At 33.7% G+C, this 14,475-nt stretch overlaps 1 protein-coding gene across 3 annotated transcripts in view; it reads right to left on the reverse strand.

The window, feature by feature from the left end:
* Nucleotides 1-14,475, reverse strand: part of LOC140439750 (facilitated trehalose transporter Tret1-like) — a 298,657-nt gene that overhangs the window by 91,107 nt on the left and 193,075 nt on the right. The gene's annotated exons all lie outside the window — the stretch shown is intronic.

Raw genomic sequence — 14,475 nt, forward strand, 5'->3', positions numbered from 1 at the left:
TTTTACTAGAAGATTTAATCTTTACACATTTTGCATAGGCCAGATGGCAGGAAACGATATTATTATATCGTTTTCGTTCATGGCCGCCAAATCAGGTGACGCTTCTGTAGGCTAACCACTGCGGTGGTGAAGATTTAGGAGACATTCGTTGGACTTTCAGAGTTTGAATTTGTATCAGCCCAAGTGTCTGATGACATGAATTTGTCCTCCTAGGCCATATATTTGGCGTAAATGCAACAGATCTTAAATTTTATAAATCTTATACGAAGTAGGTATGTTAAAAAATATGACTTTCGCTCAAGAGTAAAGTACGTTTATATTTCACAATATCGAAAATTTTTATTATGAAAAGTAGTTTGGAATTAAAAATTCTATTTTAATATGCAATTAAATCCTTCTTAATACCAATTAAAATAACAATCTAATCAAAAATAAAGAATAATAAGTAATTAGTAACTGTAAAAAATTATTTATTAATATTTTAGTTAAAAAGTATGTAATTTAAAATTAATAAAATAATAAAATACAATCACAACTACATATCACGTAATTAAGATAGAATTTAAAATACAGTTGGTTTGACTTAAACATTAAATCTGTTTGTTATATCATTTGGTTTAAGACGTTTTAGCCTACGAACTTCATTATTGTCATCGAATAAGCACTTCGCGAGTACATCGGGATGCACTTTTATCCGCTCACAATATTTGACAGTATCGTAGGTTGTTACAACTTCTTTTAGCGAAGACACTTCCAGATCTTTTTCTGTAGAGGAGGATGTAACATACCGTGGGGTATGGTTGGAGCATGGTTGGTAACACTTTATTCTGGGAACGTTGGAGGATTACAAGATTAGAATTGCTAGCGGTGCCACAAAACGGAATGCCACATCCATATGAGCTTGAGGATCGCCTTGTATATAAGCAGTTTGTCATCCAATGTTAATTTAGAGTTTCAACCAACCAAATCCAGTGACTGGGGAGAATTTACCTTTTTTCATTGTGTAGGTTGAATGTGTTGACTTTGTCTCATTTACTCTAATTCGCCATTTTTTACCGAAGTTTCTATTTTATTTAGGTGTTTTTGTAAATTTTCTGATGTTTTTGTAGGACTAGAGTCCATGGCCAGCATTGCGGTGTCGTCTGCAAAAGTAGCAACTTGTGTGTAACTGCTGGTTGGGAGGTCTGTAATGAACATTAGAAATAAAATAGGTCCTAGTACGCTTCCTTGTGGAACACCTGCTTTGATAGGGTTGAGTTGAGTGTATTTATCGAACTGCTTTATTAGAAGGTGTCTATCTGATAGGTACGATTTTAGCAGTGTAAAGAAAGGATATGGCAATTGTTTTTTTATCTTATAAAGTAGACCCATATGCCAAACCTTATCGAAGGCTTAACTGACGTCAAGGAAGGCTGCTGAGAGGTAAGATTTACTTTTCAGCACGTAGGAATTTTTTTTACTATTCTGTGAACCTGTTTGATTTTCCCATTCTTTAACCTGAAGCCGAATTGGTGATCCGGAATAAGTTTAGTTTTTTTAAGATTAAAATCAATCTTATAAATCTTTTCGAATACCTTTGATAGAATCGGCAGCAAACTTATAGGTCTATAGGAGTTTAGGTCTTATAGTTTTTTTTTCAGGCTTTGGTGTCAGGTTAATCTGTAAAATTTTCCATTGACTCGAAAAGTACACCGTTCTGATCATGGCGTTCAAAATGCGCTGCAGGTATTTGTACCCTTTTATTGTACATTCTTGCAATAACTTGCCTGTTATCAGATTAAACCATGAGCCTTTTTTTGGTTTTTATTTCTTATTTCGGTAAACGTAAAGTTTTTAATCGGTAAGTCCAGTTGCAGCGGTGCTTCTAAGAAGTTATGAATCTCGCTATAATTATTGTCGTTGAGGTTTGGTTCGTTTGGTTCAACAACTTTTACTAGGTGTTCAGAAAAGGCTGCGGCTTTTTTTGTTATCTCTAGCCCATTTACTCTGTCTATTATTAAAGGACAATATTGTTGTGGTTGTTTTAGCTTTTTATTGCCTTCCAAAATGGGTTGTCTATATCTTCAGATGCTGCAAGGGAACTTAGGTAATCCTAGATACCTTTGTTTTTAATATTATTTAGTAACTTTGTTAGATCTTAGTTAGGTCTGTTCAGATTTGCTTCATTATTTGCACATCTCGATATCTGCCATTTTTTTGTCCTTCTAATTAAAAGAAAATTGCAATTTATTCTCAAATTATCGATACCGAACATAATTTTTATTTCTGGTAGAAAAAGGTTATTACTCTTCAACGCTCATTAGATTTTTAAAGTATTGTGTTTTGTGAAAATTTTGTTTTTGTAAAAATCATTTTTTATCGGAACAGACCAAAGTTATCATATTTGTAATAAATAAAAATGATGGTAATTGGAGAAAAATTTGTATCTTTTTTTTTTCAATTGGAAGGATGTAATTGTATAATAAAACATATTTTTTATTTCCAAACAATTTTCGATACTGTGGGATATTTACCGCTGTGAGTTAATCCTCATATATTATTTAGGCTATTTCTTAAAGATCAGTATGTGTTTTTTATATTGTCTGCTAACTTTTTCCCCAGTTATCTCTCCAGAATCTTTGATATATCCTTTTAGTATTCGGTATTTCCAGGTAAGTGACTGGTTTATTGCAAATATGCTGTTAGGTATAATATTTTTTAGTTATTGAGATACAATATGATCGGAAGGTTATTTCCAGCTGAATATGTAAGTTGTAATATTTCAGATGTTTTGTAAGTTCTAATAAAATAAATATTTACAGTATCACTGTACTTCAACCAATGGCAGAAACTTGAAAAAAAGTAACTGATTCTGTAATAAACCACTATCTCCTATAAAAGATGTTTTGACTGACGGAAGAAACAATTCACCAGTGAAAGAAATGGAAGATAGTTTACAAGATCGTAGCGTAACTTCGTCCGGGGATTCCAGTGTGGAACAATTATACAGAGAAGTAGGTTCTTATAATTATATAAAATTAAAGTAAATTGAAGTAATCGTGATATAATTTATTATGACAACGTAAAATAAATATTTGCGTACACGCAATTTATGAAATAAAAAAAGCTTGTATTCACACGTAATTTTTTTTGTTTAAAAAGCTTTTAAATCAAATTTTTATACATAAATACCTACGAGCTATTTTTTAATTTCATAATTTATTGTAGCTCCAGTAGACATAAAATTTAAAATTGATTTTCTTTTATTTAATTGTACACAACTTTAGTATAGGTTCTTCTTGTTCTTCTTATTGCATTATAACTCTGGATGGGTCTTTGCCTGTTTGACTATTTCACTCCATTTAGACTTCTCTCGCGCTGCGTCTTACTTCTCCATTGTAAGTATTATGTTCATGGTTTTCAGATCGTCTTTCACGGTATCAAACCATGTCATTCTGGGTCTTCCTCTCTTTCGCCTTTCTGGTGGTTTCCATTGTAAAATTTTCTTTGTTGATTTTGGGTCCCTTGCTTGGGAGCAGTTATTTGTATTGACTTGGTGTTTATATGACTCCTTTCACATTCGTTTTTCGATGACCACTTCAAGGATTAGGTTAAACAGCATGGTTGATAGTGCGTCTCATTTGTGCACATTAATGTCAAATAATAGCGGTGTCAGTCCTCCATCGACCCTAACTAACTGTGGCTTTTGGCTACTGTAATGCCATTTTTATGAGACTGATATATTTATTAGGTATACCTAGGTTACGAATATCTTCTAGCATTTTGTTTCTTTTAACACTATCAAAACCTTGCCCAAAATCTATACAGTGTGACAAAGTCAAATGGAATAAATTCATTATTTCGTAAACCGGCGACTTTAAGCAAAAATCCCGAACCAAGTTGATTTTTATTTTTAAATTATGAGTTTTTGGCATATTTATCATACTAGTGACGTCATCCATCCAAGTGTGATGACGTAATTGATTCTCTATTCAGTAATATAAACATTGACATAATTATTTATACAGGGTGTCAAAAAAAAATTTAATTAAATTAATCTACACAAAAAGAAGGGTGTATGTAATTTGTCTAATTCAAAATACATTTTACTGCTATTATAAAACAGAAAAAAAATGTTTTTTTCACAAATAAACATTGCTTTTCGCATAAATTAAATGTTCAAACTTCCAAGAGGCAGGTGAGTGGCAGCTTGAACATTGTTTTTGAGCGAAAAGCAATGTTTACTTCTCAAATATTAATTTTTTTCTGTTTTCTGATAGCAGTAAAACGTATTTGAATTAAATAAATTACGTACATTCTTCTTTTTGTGTAAATTAATTTAATTAAAAAAAAATTAACGAAGTTTCCAACAGAGGCTTTATCAAAACTATTTGTCGAATAAGAAGCAATCACTATATGACTCCAGTCTACAAAAGAAAAATATGACTTGTAGATAATGATGAATGTTTATGTGGGGAGCTAGCTCATCTACAAAAATATGCTGTTAGAATGTCCTCTACATTTTATTGAAATATCAAACTTCTATACCAATCTAGTTCAAGTTAATGTTCAATTACCTTCTAATCTTACATATCATTTAGAGTCAAAGAATCTAGATGTACATAAAATTTTATACAGTCATATTAATTGTTTAAAATTAAAGCTCTAAAAAAATAAAATAATATAAAAAGTTACCTACTAAGAAGATGTAAACTTACTTTACTTAGCGTAGTAAAAAAGAATATACAAAAAAATATATAAAAAAATAAAAAAAAAAACTAAATAAGGAAAAAATAATAAAAAAATACAATACAAAAAAATAGCAATTAAAAATAGAGTAAAACAAAAAAAAACAGAGTAAAAAAACTTAGTAGGAATAGTTTTAAATGTAGATACCAAGCACATCTTTTGTAAAAGAGAGATCTCAAAACAACCTGGCCAGTTGGTTGCTAAAACCAGTACCTACCAATAAAACACACACACATAATTTCAAGCCTGGTCTACATAATTGTGTGGTTTCTAGTTTCTTTTACATTTTTGTAGAATTTTCTACTTTCGTGTTTGTTGTTACGCTTTAGAATCTCTTGAACTTGTTTTTTCAGAACCTCTCTTTTCTTTCTTTTACATTTTCTAGTCGCTTTTATTCTGTTCTCGCTATAAATTTCCCTGTTATATCTGATATTCCTTTGTAATTGTTCAAGTCTAGCTTGACTTTTTTCTTCTACCGCTGTTCTACATTCATCATCATACTATTCCGCATTTCTTTCTCTCTTAGCTTCATCAATAGTTTCCTCTGCAGATCACCGTAAAATATGCTTTATCAAAAACTATACAGGGTGTCAATTTGAAAAGTTGCCACCCTCTATAATTTGGTCCCTATAGAAAATCTAAAAATATGCAAAAACACGTCAAATTTATCTGTAAGGGGGACATTTTGTAGACCAGTTTTCAACTAAATTACATCAACCCTCTAGCGGGGGCGGACACAACCCACAAAATCTTTAATGGAAAGGGGGATTGAGTGATACCTCATTTTAAAGGTCGTTCAATTAACTTTTCAAAAATACCAAACTCTATATTTCTTTTCAGTACTTTTGGAAAAATATTAGACTCAATACTCCAAAAAATTTTGGAGTTCTGAACTCGATACTTAATATCTTTACGGATTTACTTGACTTTTCCAAATTTATACTGAAAATAAATACAATGTATGTGGTATTTTTGAAAAGATAATTGAACGGCCTTTAAAATGATGTATCACTCAACCCCTCTCTCCATTAAATATTTTGGGTGTCCGCCCCCGTTAGAGGGTTGGTGTAATTTAGTTGAAAACTGGTCTACAAAATGTCCCCCTCACATATAAATTTGACGTGTTTTTGCATATTTTTAGATTTTCCATAGGGACCAAATTAAAGAGGGTGGCAACTTTTCAAATTGACACCCTAAAAGTCATATTTTTAATGTGTCATTAAGAATTTTTTTGATTGCATCCATTTAATTTAATAAGTAAAAAATATGTTTATCATGTACATTCGTTATCAGTCTATTTTTTTACCGAGTTTTTTTTTCCTAGGATGTATGCAGATTTGAAAGTGAAGCAGAGAATTCTCCTGTTGACGATTCTATTAACGATCCGAACTTTTCACCAAGCAGTGAAGATTCCGACTGTGAATCAAATGAGCGTTCTAGTAACTCTACTGAATCTCATGACAATCAGAATATTTTGGGCATAACTTCGAATGTCATTAATAATATAGAAAATTTACCCTATGATAATTACGGTGAAAATTCGAAGGTAAATTTCTAATGCATTTATAACCTGCTTTAGATTAACTTTTTTTGTTTTAGGCTGAACTTAAGAAAGAACGAATCGGAAAGAAAATTACTGAAGATTTCTGTTACTTTTGTGAGAGTTTAGTGAAAAATTTTGCGCGACACATTAAAAGAAATCACTCTGTAGAGAGCGAAGTACAGAAGATCTTGTCTTTACCAGCGGGTTGTAAGCCGCGTAAAGATTTAATTACCACTCTAAGAAAACGTGGTAATTTTCTTAATAACAATCACATTCAAAAACCAGTTAAAAAACCAAATTTAACAAATACTATTTTAGTACCGTGTAGGAACTGTTTGGGTTTCTATTCATCTAAAATGTTATGGCGACATAGGAAACAATATCCAGGAGCAACAAAAACTAATTCAAAAATTGATGGGCAAAATATTTTATTGAAAGGTCTACGGGTAGATCCAGAACTTCAGCAGAAAGTATTTCCAAGAATGAGACCCGACGAAATATCTATGGCTGCTAAAAAGGATACTTTAATTTGTGCATTTGCAGCAAGATACCTAAAGCAATATAGGGAAACCCATCTTATAAATGTACCTTCACGTAAAATGCGCGAATTAGCAAAATTATTAATTGAGGTGAGGAAAATGGAAAGCACTGTAAAAGATTTATTTGAAGCTTTACATCCTAACTATTTTGACACGTTAGTAGCAGCAACAAAAACAGTCGCAAAATATGATCCACTTAACAATTATTATAAGTCACCTACGTATGCTTTAAACATGGGCACCTCATTAAAACAATGCTGCGATATTGCTATATTACAAGCATTTAAAAGAAAACAGAATTTTGGAAATATGTCGACAGCTAATGCCGAGGCTGATTTAAAGACTACTATTCAACTTATAGAATCTCACTGGAAATTTGAAGTCTCTTATCAAGCTAATAGTGATTTATCTATGAAAAAATAGAACAAGGTAACTATAGTTCCTCTGGCAAGTGACCTTAAATTATTAAAGGAGTATCTAACTCGTAAAGCAAAAAATGCAAAGGAAGATTTATTAAAAGAAAATAAAAATAAAATTCACTCTATAACTCTCCTAAAATGTGTTTATTGTAAAATTTTGCTTTTAAATAGACGAAGACCTGGAGAGCTGCAAAGGTTACCACTGTACTTATATGAAAAAGCGGAAGCGCCTACTAATAAATATGAAGAATTTGATTTAGTTGTTTCACCCTGTGAGAAAATTTTAATGCAGCGATTTAAAAGAATCGTAATACGAGGAAAATGGGGTAAAGGTGTACCAGTACTGTTCAGTTGTGATGTGCAAGAACAAATAGAAACATTGCTTAAGTTTCGTGATAATTTCGTAGGTTCTAAAAATTGTTTTCTGTTTGGTAATCCAGGAACAATCGAACCAATAGCGGGCTATAAAGTTTTAAAACAATTTGCTAGGGAGTGTGGAGCTAAAAATAGTAATGCGCTATCGGCAACCAGACTAAGAAAACATTTGGCTACATTGTCACAATTTTTTTCTATGACTGATCAAGATGTAGAACAATTGTCAACTTTCATGGGACACACTCCCGGAACTCATAGGGGTTCTTATAGACTACCTGATGACGTTTATCAAACCTCAAAGATTACAAAACTTCTTTTATTAATGGAGCAAGGTTTGGCAGCAGAGCACAAAGGTAAAAGTTTAAATGAAATCAAGATAGATTTAGAAGACGATCTCCTAGCAGCAGAAAATGTAGAAGATCACGAAGATAATATGGAAATGGTAGTTTCTGCTGACGTACCTAAAGAAGGCGAACATAAATCGAAGCAACAAAAACAAAAAAGAGTTTTAATTAACTCGACGGAGGAACAAAAACAGGTTGTCTTCTCATTTTTTAAGGATCATATAAAGAAAAAAAGACCACCCAAAAGAATAGAAGTGGAACAACTCAAAGAAAAACATCAACAGCTACTTAGCAATAAGAATTGGCTAAAAATTAAAGTGTTTATACAGAACACTTACTCTCAAAAATAAAATAAAGCATTATGTATTTAGACTATATGTAAGTACTTGAGAAAAAATTTAAGTTTTTAATGCACTATATGTTTATAAATAAATTGTTTATTTTTGCAATTTGTCTTTTTTCTGCGAACTTTAATATTTGATAGAAATAAAATATTTTAAAATATAATAAGTTTTTTATAACACACTTTACTTTCGCTCCATATGCTATCACCGGTCTAATTACTGCTTTATATATTTTTGTTTTTGTTTTTTTGCTCAGGTTTTTGTCTTTAAGTAGTCGGTAATATTTCCAATACACCAATTTTTATGCTTTAATTTCTTCGCTTAACTAAGGAAGTGCTTACTAATATGACGGATTACCTTAGTTGTTAAAAGATTTATATTTGTTACCTGAACATTCGGAAGATGATTGATGGGATAAAGATTATTCAATAAATTAAATATTAAAGAGTAGTCAAAATAGAAAACAGCTTATATAAATTATTTCTAAAATATAAATAAATTATATTAACTGAACATTGTTAAATAAATATTTAAAATTTAAAAATTTTAAATGCACGTTGTTATACCATCATTATTTTGCAAAACATTGATTCATGCTAACATTTCTGTATATACAAAGATTCCGGCAATATTTGTATTAATCTTGTATTTTACCCTGTAATTTAAGCCAGAAATTAATTCTGCATCTCTCTTGTGGTTTGCGTGAAACTCACGTCTATTGCTATCCTGGGTGAAGTGTATATGATTTATGCCATTATGGCTACGACTAACAACATCTTAAAAGAGCCAACGAAATTCAGCCACTATCGTAGACATATCACATAAAAATTCAAGAAAAGTTGGCATATGCATTGGATGAGTCGATAGATAATAATTTCGCAACGATGCGTGGACCAAAGACGAAAAGAAAAACATCAGATAATATTACGACAATCAAAAATGGTTTCACCTTACTTTCATGTTGTTCCTTTTAAGTATATTAAAATTATTTTGATATCTTTAAATTTATTATCTATTATAATACAGTATACGTATCTACGTTATCTTTATATTAAAATGTATATTTAAATTAAGCAGATGTGATCTAAAAGATAATTATAAACGACATATTATAACGATGCAAATGCTAAAATCTCAGCGAAACATCCCATATGATTACAGAAGTAGGAAGTTACAATTTACTGCGTCATATAGTATAGATAGTGCCAGAAACACTATCTCATCTTTAAAATTGAACCACAACTAAATTAAGTTATGAAGCGTCAGTATTTATCACTTATCTAAATATGTGATGCGAATTTGGTTGCCAATGTGTATACACTTTTACAGTAGAGTAAATAAAAACGCAAGAGTCAAGAAGGAGTAGTATCCCTTGTCATACGAAACGATATAAAAAATAATAATAGCTGGGACGAAGTCTTAAGATTAGTGTACTGTAGTGATTAGTATACAGTTTATCCATATAGCCCAGAGAAATAAGTGTTTTTTCGTGACACTCGTCCGGCCAGGCAAACGACAGTGGTTTTAAGTAGTATGGGCCTCTATAATGAGAATCTATGTGTTTCCTGCAGTCAAATTGTTGGACTTAATTAGTTATTAACAAACTATTAAGCATTTGAAACACATTTAAGAGTAAGAAACTTCAAAGTAAGAAAACCTTCAAAGTGGCATTTTTAAATGAGCCTATTCTTATTTGTTGCTTAGAAAGTTGCAAAATAAGTCAAAAATTTCGAAAATAAATTATAACCTTTATATTACATATAGTGTTTAATCTTGTGGTGCATAAGTATAGAATGGTCAAAATTTCAAACCGATCGGTCAAATATTTTAAAAGTTATTTAATTTCTTTATCCCAAATTAAATTTTTTTGCAACAATGTTAGTCAGAAAATTATGTAGTTATAGTAATTATACGGTAGCTTCTGAAAGAAGAAGATTTATTCTATTAATATTATTTAAAAAAAAAATAAAAAAAAATAATTTTAAATATTGCAAAATTATTTTGCAAACACACGTCAATTTTTTTCATATAAACAATTTAAATAACTTCTAAGAAAAGAACTTCATAAGAAAATTATTTCTTCATATTAAGAAAGCCAGCATTTTTTACAAATTAAAAAAAAGTTGACCTAGGACAATTTGGGATGAAGTTAGTCCTTTTTTTTAAATTGACAGCAGCTTTGTTTATAGCAACTAAGAGATCTCATTAGGGTCATCTGAAAGAACATGCTTTAAAGTTTAAACGAGCAAAATTCGAAAAACATTACATTTTAATGGAATCGTTCACAAAGCTTTAACCCTTCGTCTGTAACGCCCTGTCTGCTAGACCTAAAAAAATATTTTTTTCTGTTCCATTCGTGGGCCTATCGATTAGCGGCCTCCCATTTTAGGTATTCCCAGAAAGTGGCAGTTTGTATCCAGACAGTTCTAAACCGCTGTGAAACCTTTGTAGAGATCGGTCCATTGGACGCAGCGTTACAGAGGAAGAAAATATTTTATAGTTGTTTTGTGTTGTACTTAGGTAACGTTTTGTTACCCTCTCCGGGGCTATAATTTTCTCCTCGACGCTGGTGAGAGGGCCGAGGGCCGCTGGTCTTGGTCTCTGAATTTTGTGAGGGGAGCACGACCAGTAAAACTAAACAAAGTCCCAGCGTCCAGCGACGGTGCACCGGGTGGGCGCCGGATACCGCCGCTGGACGCCAAAAAGCGCCGCAACTGAGGTGAGCATTTTGCGACGCCTTCTGTCTTCAGCAACAAAACTACCCTCCAATCTTCCTACGGCTACCCAATCCCAATTATTCTAATCTCGTCCACCCAAAAAAAAACTTATAACTCAACACATCTCACATGGAGTAGCCGACATGTTTACTCTACCTATTACCCTTTTCCTCATACGTCCTGTTCCACTTCCCACGTAACAGTGGAGGCAGCAGTTATGTGTAAACTCCAAGTAGCCTGTTCACACAGACTGCTACTGCGTCCGGAGGCAACCGTGACAAACAACGCCTAGAGGAGTAAACCTCAATAAAAGATCCCCATTATCACGGCGGAAGGCATCGTGTTAAAGATATGAGAGATGTGAGGGTTAGAGCATCATAAACGATCCCTTCAGGATACCTGGCGACCTCCCGAAGTAATCCAGCCTTAACGCGGTAAGGGCGCACTGCCGCGTCGGACGAATAGCACGTCCCGACTCGTGGGAATTCATATGAATCCAAATCAATCAAAAAATGTGAAGATGAAAGACGAAGACGACCCAATGCAAACGAATAAAGACAACCCTATAGATAAAAACGTGAATGGGAAAGAACAGACGCAAGACGGCAGAGTAGACGAAGAAGAGCAGAGAAAATTTGAATTGGAACTATTGAATTGGCATAGCAAGCAGCCAAAAATGAACAGGTCGGGTGCCCAAAAACACTCAACACTGGTAGGGGAAGAGATTCTAGGAGAAATAAATAGGGAAGAAGAAGAAAAAGAGGAGGAAGACAATGGATATGAAGGTTCCTCCGCAGAAATAGTAGAGAATGCGAAGGCAGAATCCGAAAGAAAAAAAGAAAGCCAAGGGGAAGCAGGATGGCAGGACATAGAAGAGAGCATCCTGGCAACTTTTCTGTTCGATGAGGAGGAGAGAATTGAAATGCAACAAGTAAAAAAAAGGAAGGGGGATAGTTTGGAAATTAACGAGAAATTTAAGAAGGAGAAAATAGAGAAGAGTAAGAAATACTCCGAAGAAACGGACAAAGAGAGGGTCCAGAGGAAGATAAGGGAGATGCTCGATATCCTGAACATGGATGGATCCATAGAAGAAGAAAGGATTAGAATGAAGAAGCTATTGGGGCAAATAAACACGATCCAAAATAACACCAGCCAAATCCAAGTGTCACAAGAGAAGAAAGATGAGGAAAAATGCGATGTCAATTAAAGATAGAACAGGAAAGGCAGAGGAAGAAGACAGAAAAAATAATTGGGGTCCTAAACAAAGGAGGAGACTCAAACGCCTTTAGCCAAATCCATAAAAAGAAATGGGAAGAAAAGGTCTTTGAAAAAACGGAGTGGGAACAGGGGAGCCTACAAGAAACCGTAGAAAAAAAGGAATGTCTAATAATAACGAAAAAATAAGTAAAAGAGGGGGGGATGGAAGGTGTAATAAGAACTTATAGGGAAAAAGTCTTTGAATCATAGAGGGATGCAAAGAGGGGAGCATAGAGTACATCGAGAATGCTAAGAGAAGCTCTATGGCTAGGCAAAAAAACCAGTGGTACACATACGTCACAAAAATAAAAAGACACGGGATGTATGAGATGGCCGAGAAGGCCATCAAGCAGATAAAAGAAAGGGAGAAGCAACCGGAAACGGTCAAAGTAATCGTCAACAACGAGATCGCTGTCATACATAGCGGCTGCTGTGTGCAGAAGAAGAACCAATGTTGCCAGTGTTGCCGGTTACAAAAATAATAATGTTCAAATACTTAACATCGCCGCTTCCCTTGAAGGCTGATATGCCTTTAAGCACAAGGCAACACACACAATTTAACTACTGGACGATGAATCACTCCAGTTGCAGTTTTCACCATTGCACTACGGATGACACCATCACTTCCGGGAAAGGTCGTTTGCACACGACCTAAAGACCATTTGAGAGGAGGAAGCCCATCCTCCTTGATTAGTACAAGTGTACCCGAAGTCAATACTTGGGGCTCTGATTTCTTCCATTTGTTTCGAGATTATAATTGTGAAATGTATTCGGATGACCATCTCTTCCAAAATAATTGAAGTCTTTGTTGGATCAGCTGATACTGGTTGAGACGATTTTCATTAACATCAAGTCAATTGTGATCTGGTTTAGAGAAAAGTGGCTCTCCTATCAAAAAGTGCGCAGGTGTCAAAGGACTAGGATCATTAGGGTCATCAGATAGGGGAGAAATTGGTCGGGAATTTAAACAAGACGCTATTTGAGTTAAAAGGGTTGAAAACTCTTCGAATGTTAAAATATTTTCGCCGATACTACGGCGCAAATGATGCTTAACCGATTTAACACTGGCTTCCCAAAGTCCGCCAAAGTGCGGAGAATTAGGCGGAATAAACCGCCAATCAATGCTTTCCTGACTGATCTAGTCTGAATCTCGTCTGATTGATCGTCTTGATTTCAAAGAATTTCCTTAATTCATTTTTTGCACCCATAAAAATAGGACCGTGATCCGAAAATAATTTTCGACAAATACCACGTCGCGCTATAAAGCGACGAAGTGAGGCTATGAAACATTCTGTGGTAAGGTCACTGACCAATTCTAAGTGTACAGCTTTGGTACTAAAACAAACAAATAGGCATATGTAGCATTTTTGGACCTTATAATTGCGAGTTTTTCTATCGCGTAACTTAAATGGGCCTGCATAATCAGTGCCGCATATCGAAAAGGGTCGAGAAGGTCGCGTTCGATCAATTGGTAGATCTGACATCAGGTACTTAACAGTTTTAGCGTTAAAACGAAAGCATCGAATACAATTATGAACGATTTGTTTGACTAAATTTCGACCATTTATAGGCCAGAATTCTTCACGAATTGCTGATAATGTGAGTTGAGGTCCAGCATGAAGAAGAGCAATATGTTTAGATTCGGCATAGAGTTTAGTGAGATGATGGTTTTTAGGAAGAATAGCTGGATGTTTTTTATCATAGTTAAAATGGGATTTACCCAAGCGTCCTCCAACTCTTAGGATATCTGAATCATCTATAAAGGGGTTTAAAGAAAACAAGCCATTAAAAGGATTTAATTTGTTCACCTTTAATGATTTAATTTCTAGGAGGAATGATTCCTGTTGACAAATGCGAGTTAATTGTTTTAAGGAATTTCCCAATTCTTCGCTTGTCAAGGGACCTAAGTCTCTATCGGAAGATCTGGTACGACAAAAACGAATAAAACGTAGTACATAAGCAAACACTCTTTGAAGTTTTCTAAGTGTGGAGTAACCATTGAGTTTAGCAATTTATAGAAATTCTGTCACAGGAGATAAGGTGGTCATTAAAACCTTGGGCTTTGTTTCTGGGAGATTCTCATACGATGAAGGTACAAAGGTTTTATTAGATTCATAATCGAAGCTGCTCAGACATTTGGGGCCATTCCACCAAATATCGGAATTTATCAGCTCAAGTGTGGAAATTCCACGGGTTAGTAAATCAGCAG

The sequence above is a fragment of the Diabrotica undecimpunctata genome, chromosome 4 (genome assembly GCF_040954645.1).
Source record: "Diabrotica undecimpunctata isolate CICGRU chromosome 4, icDiaUnde3, whole genome shotgun sequence".
Taxonomy (NCBI): Eukaryota; Metazoa; Arthropoda; class Insecta; order Coleoptera; family Chrysomelidae; genus Diabrotica; species Diabrotica undecimpunctata.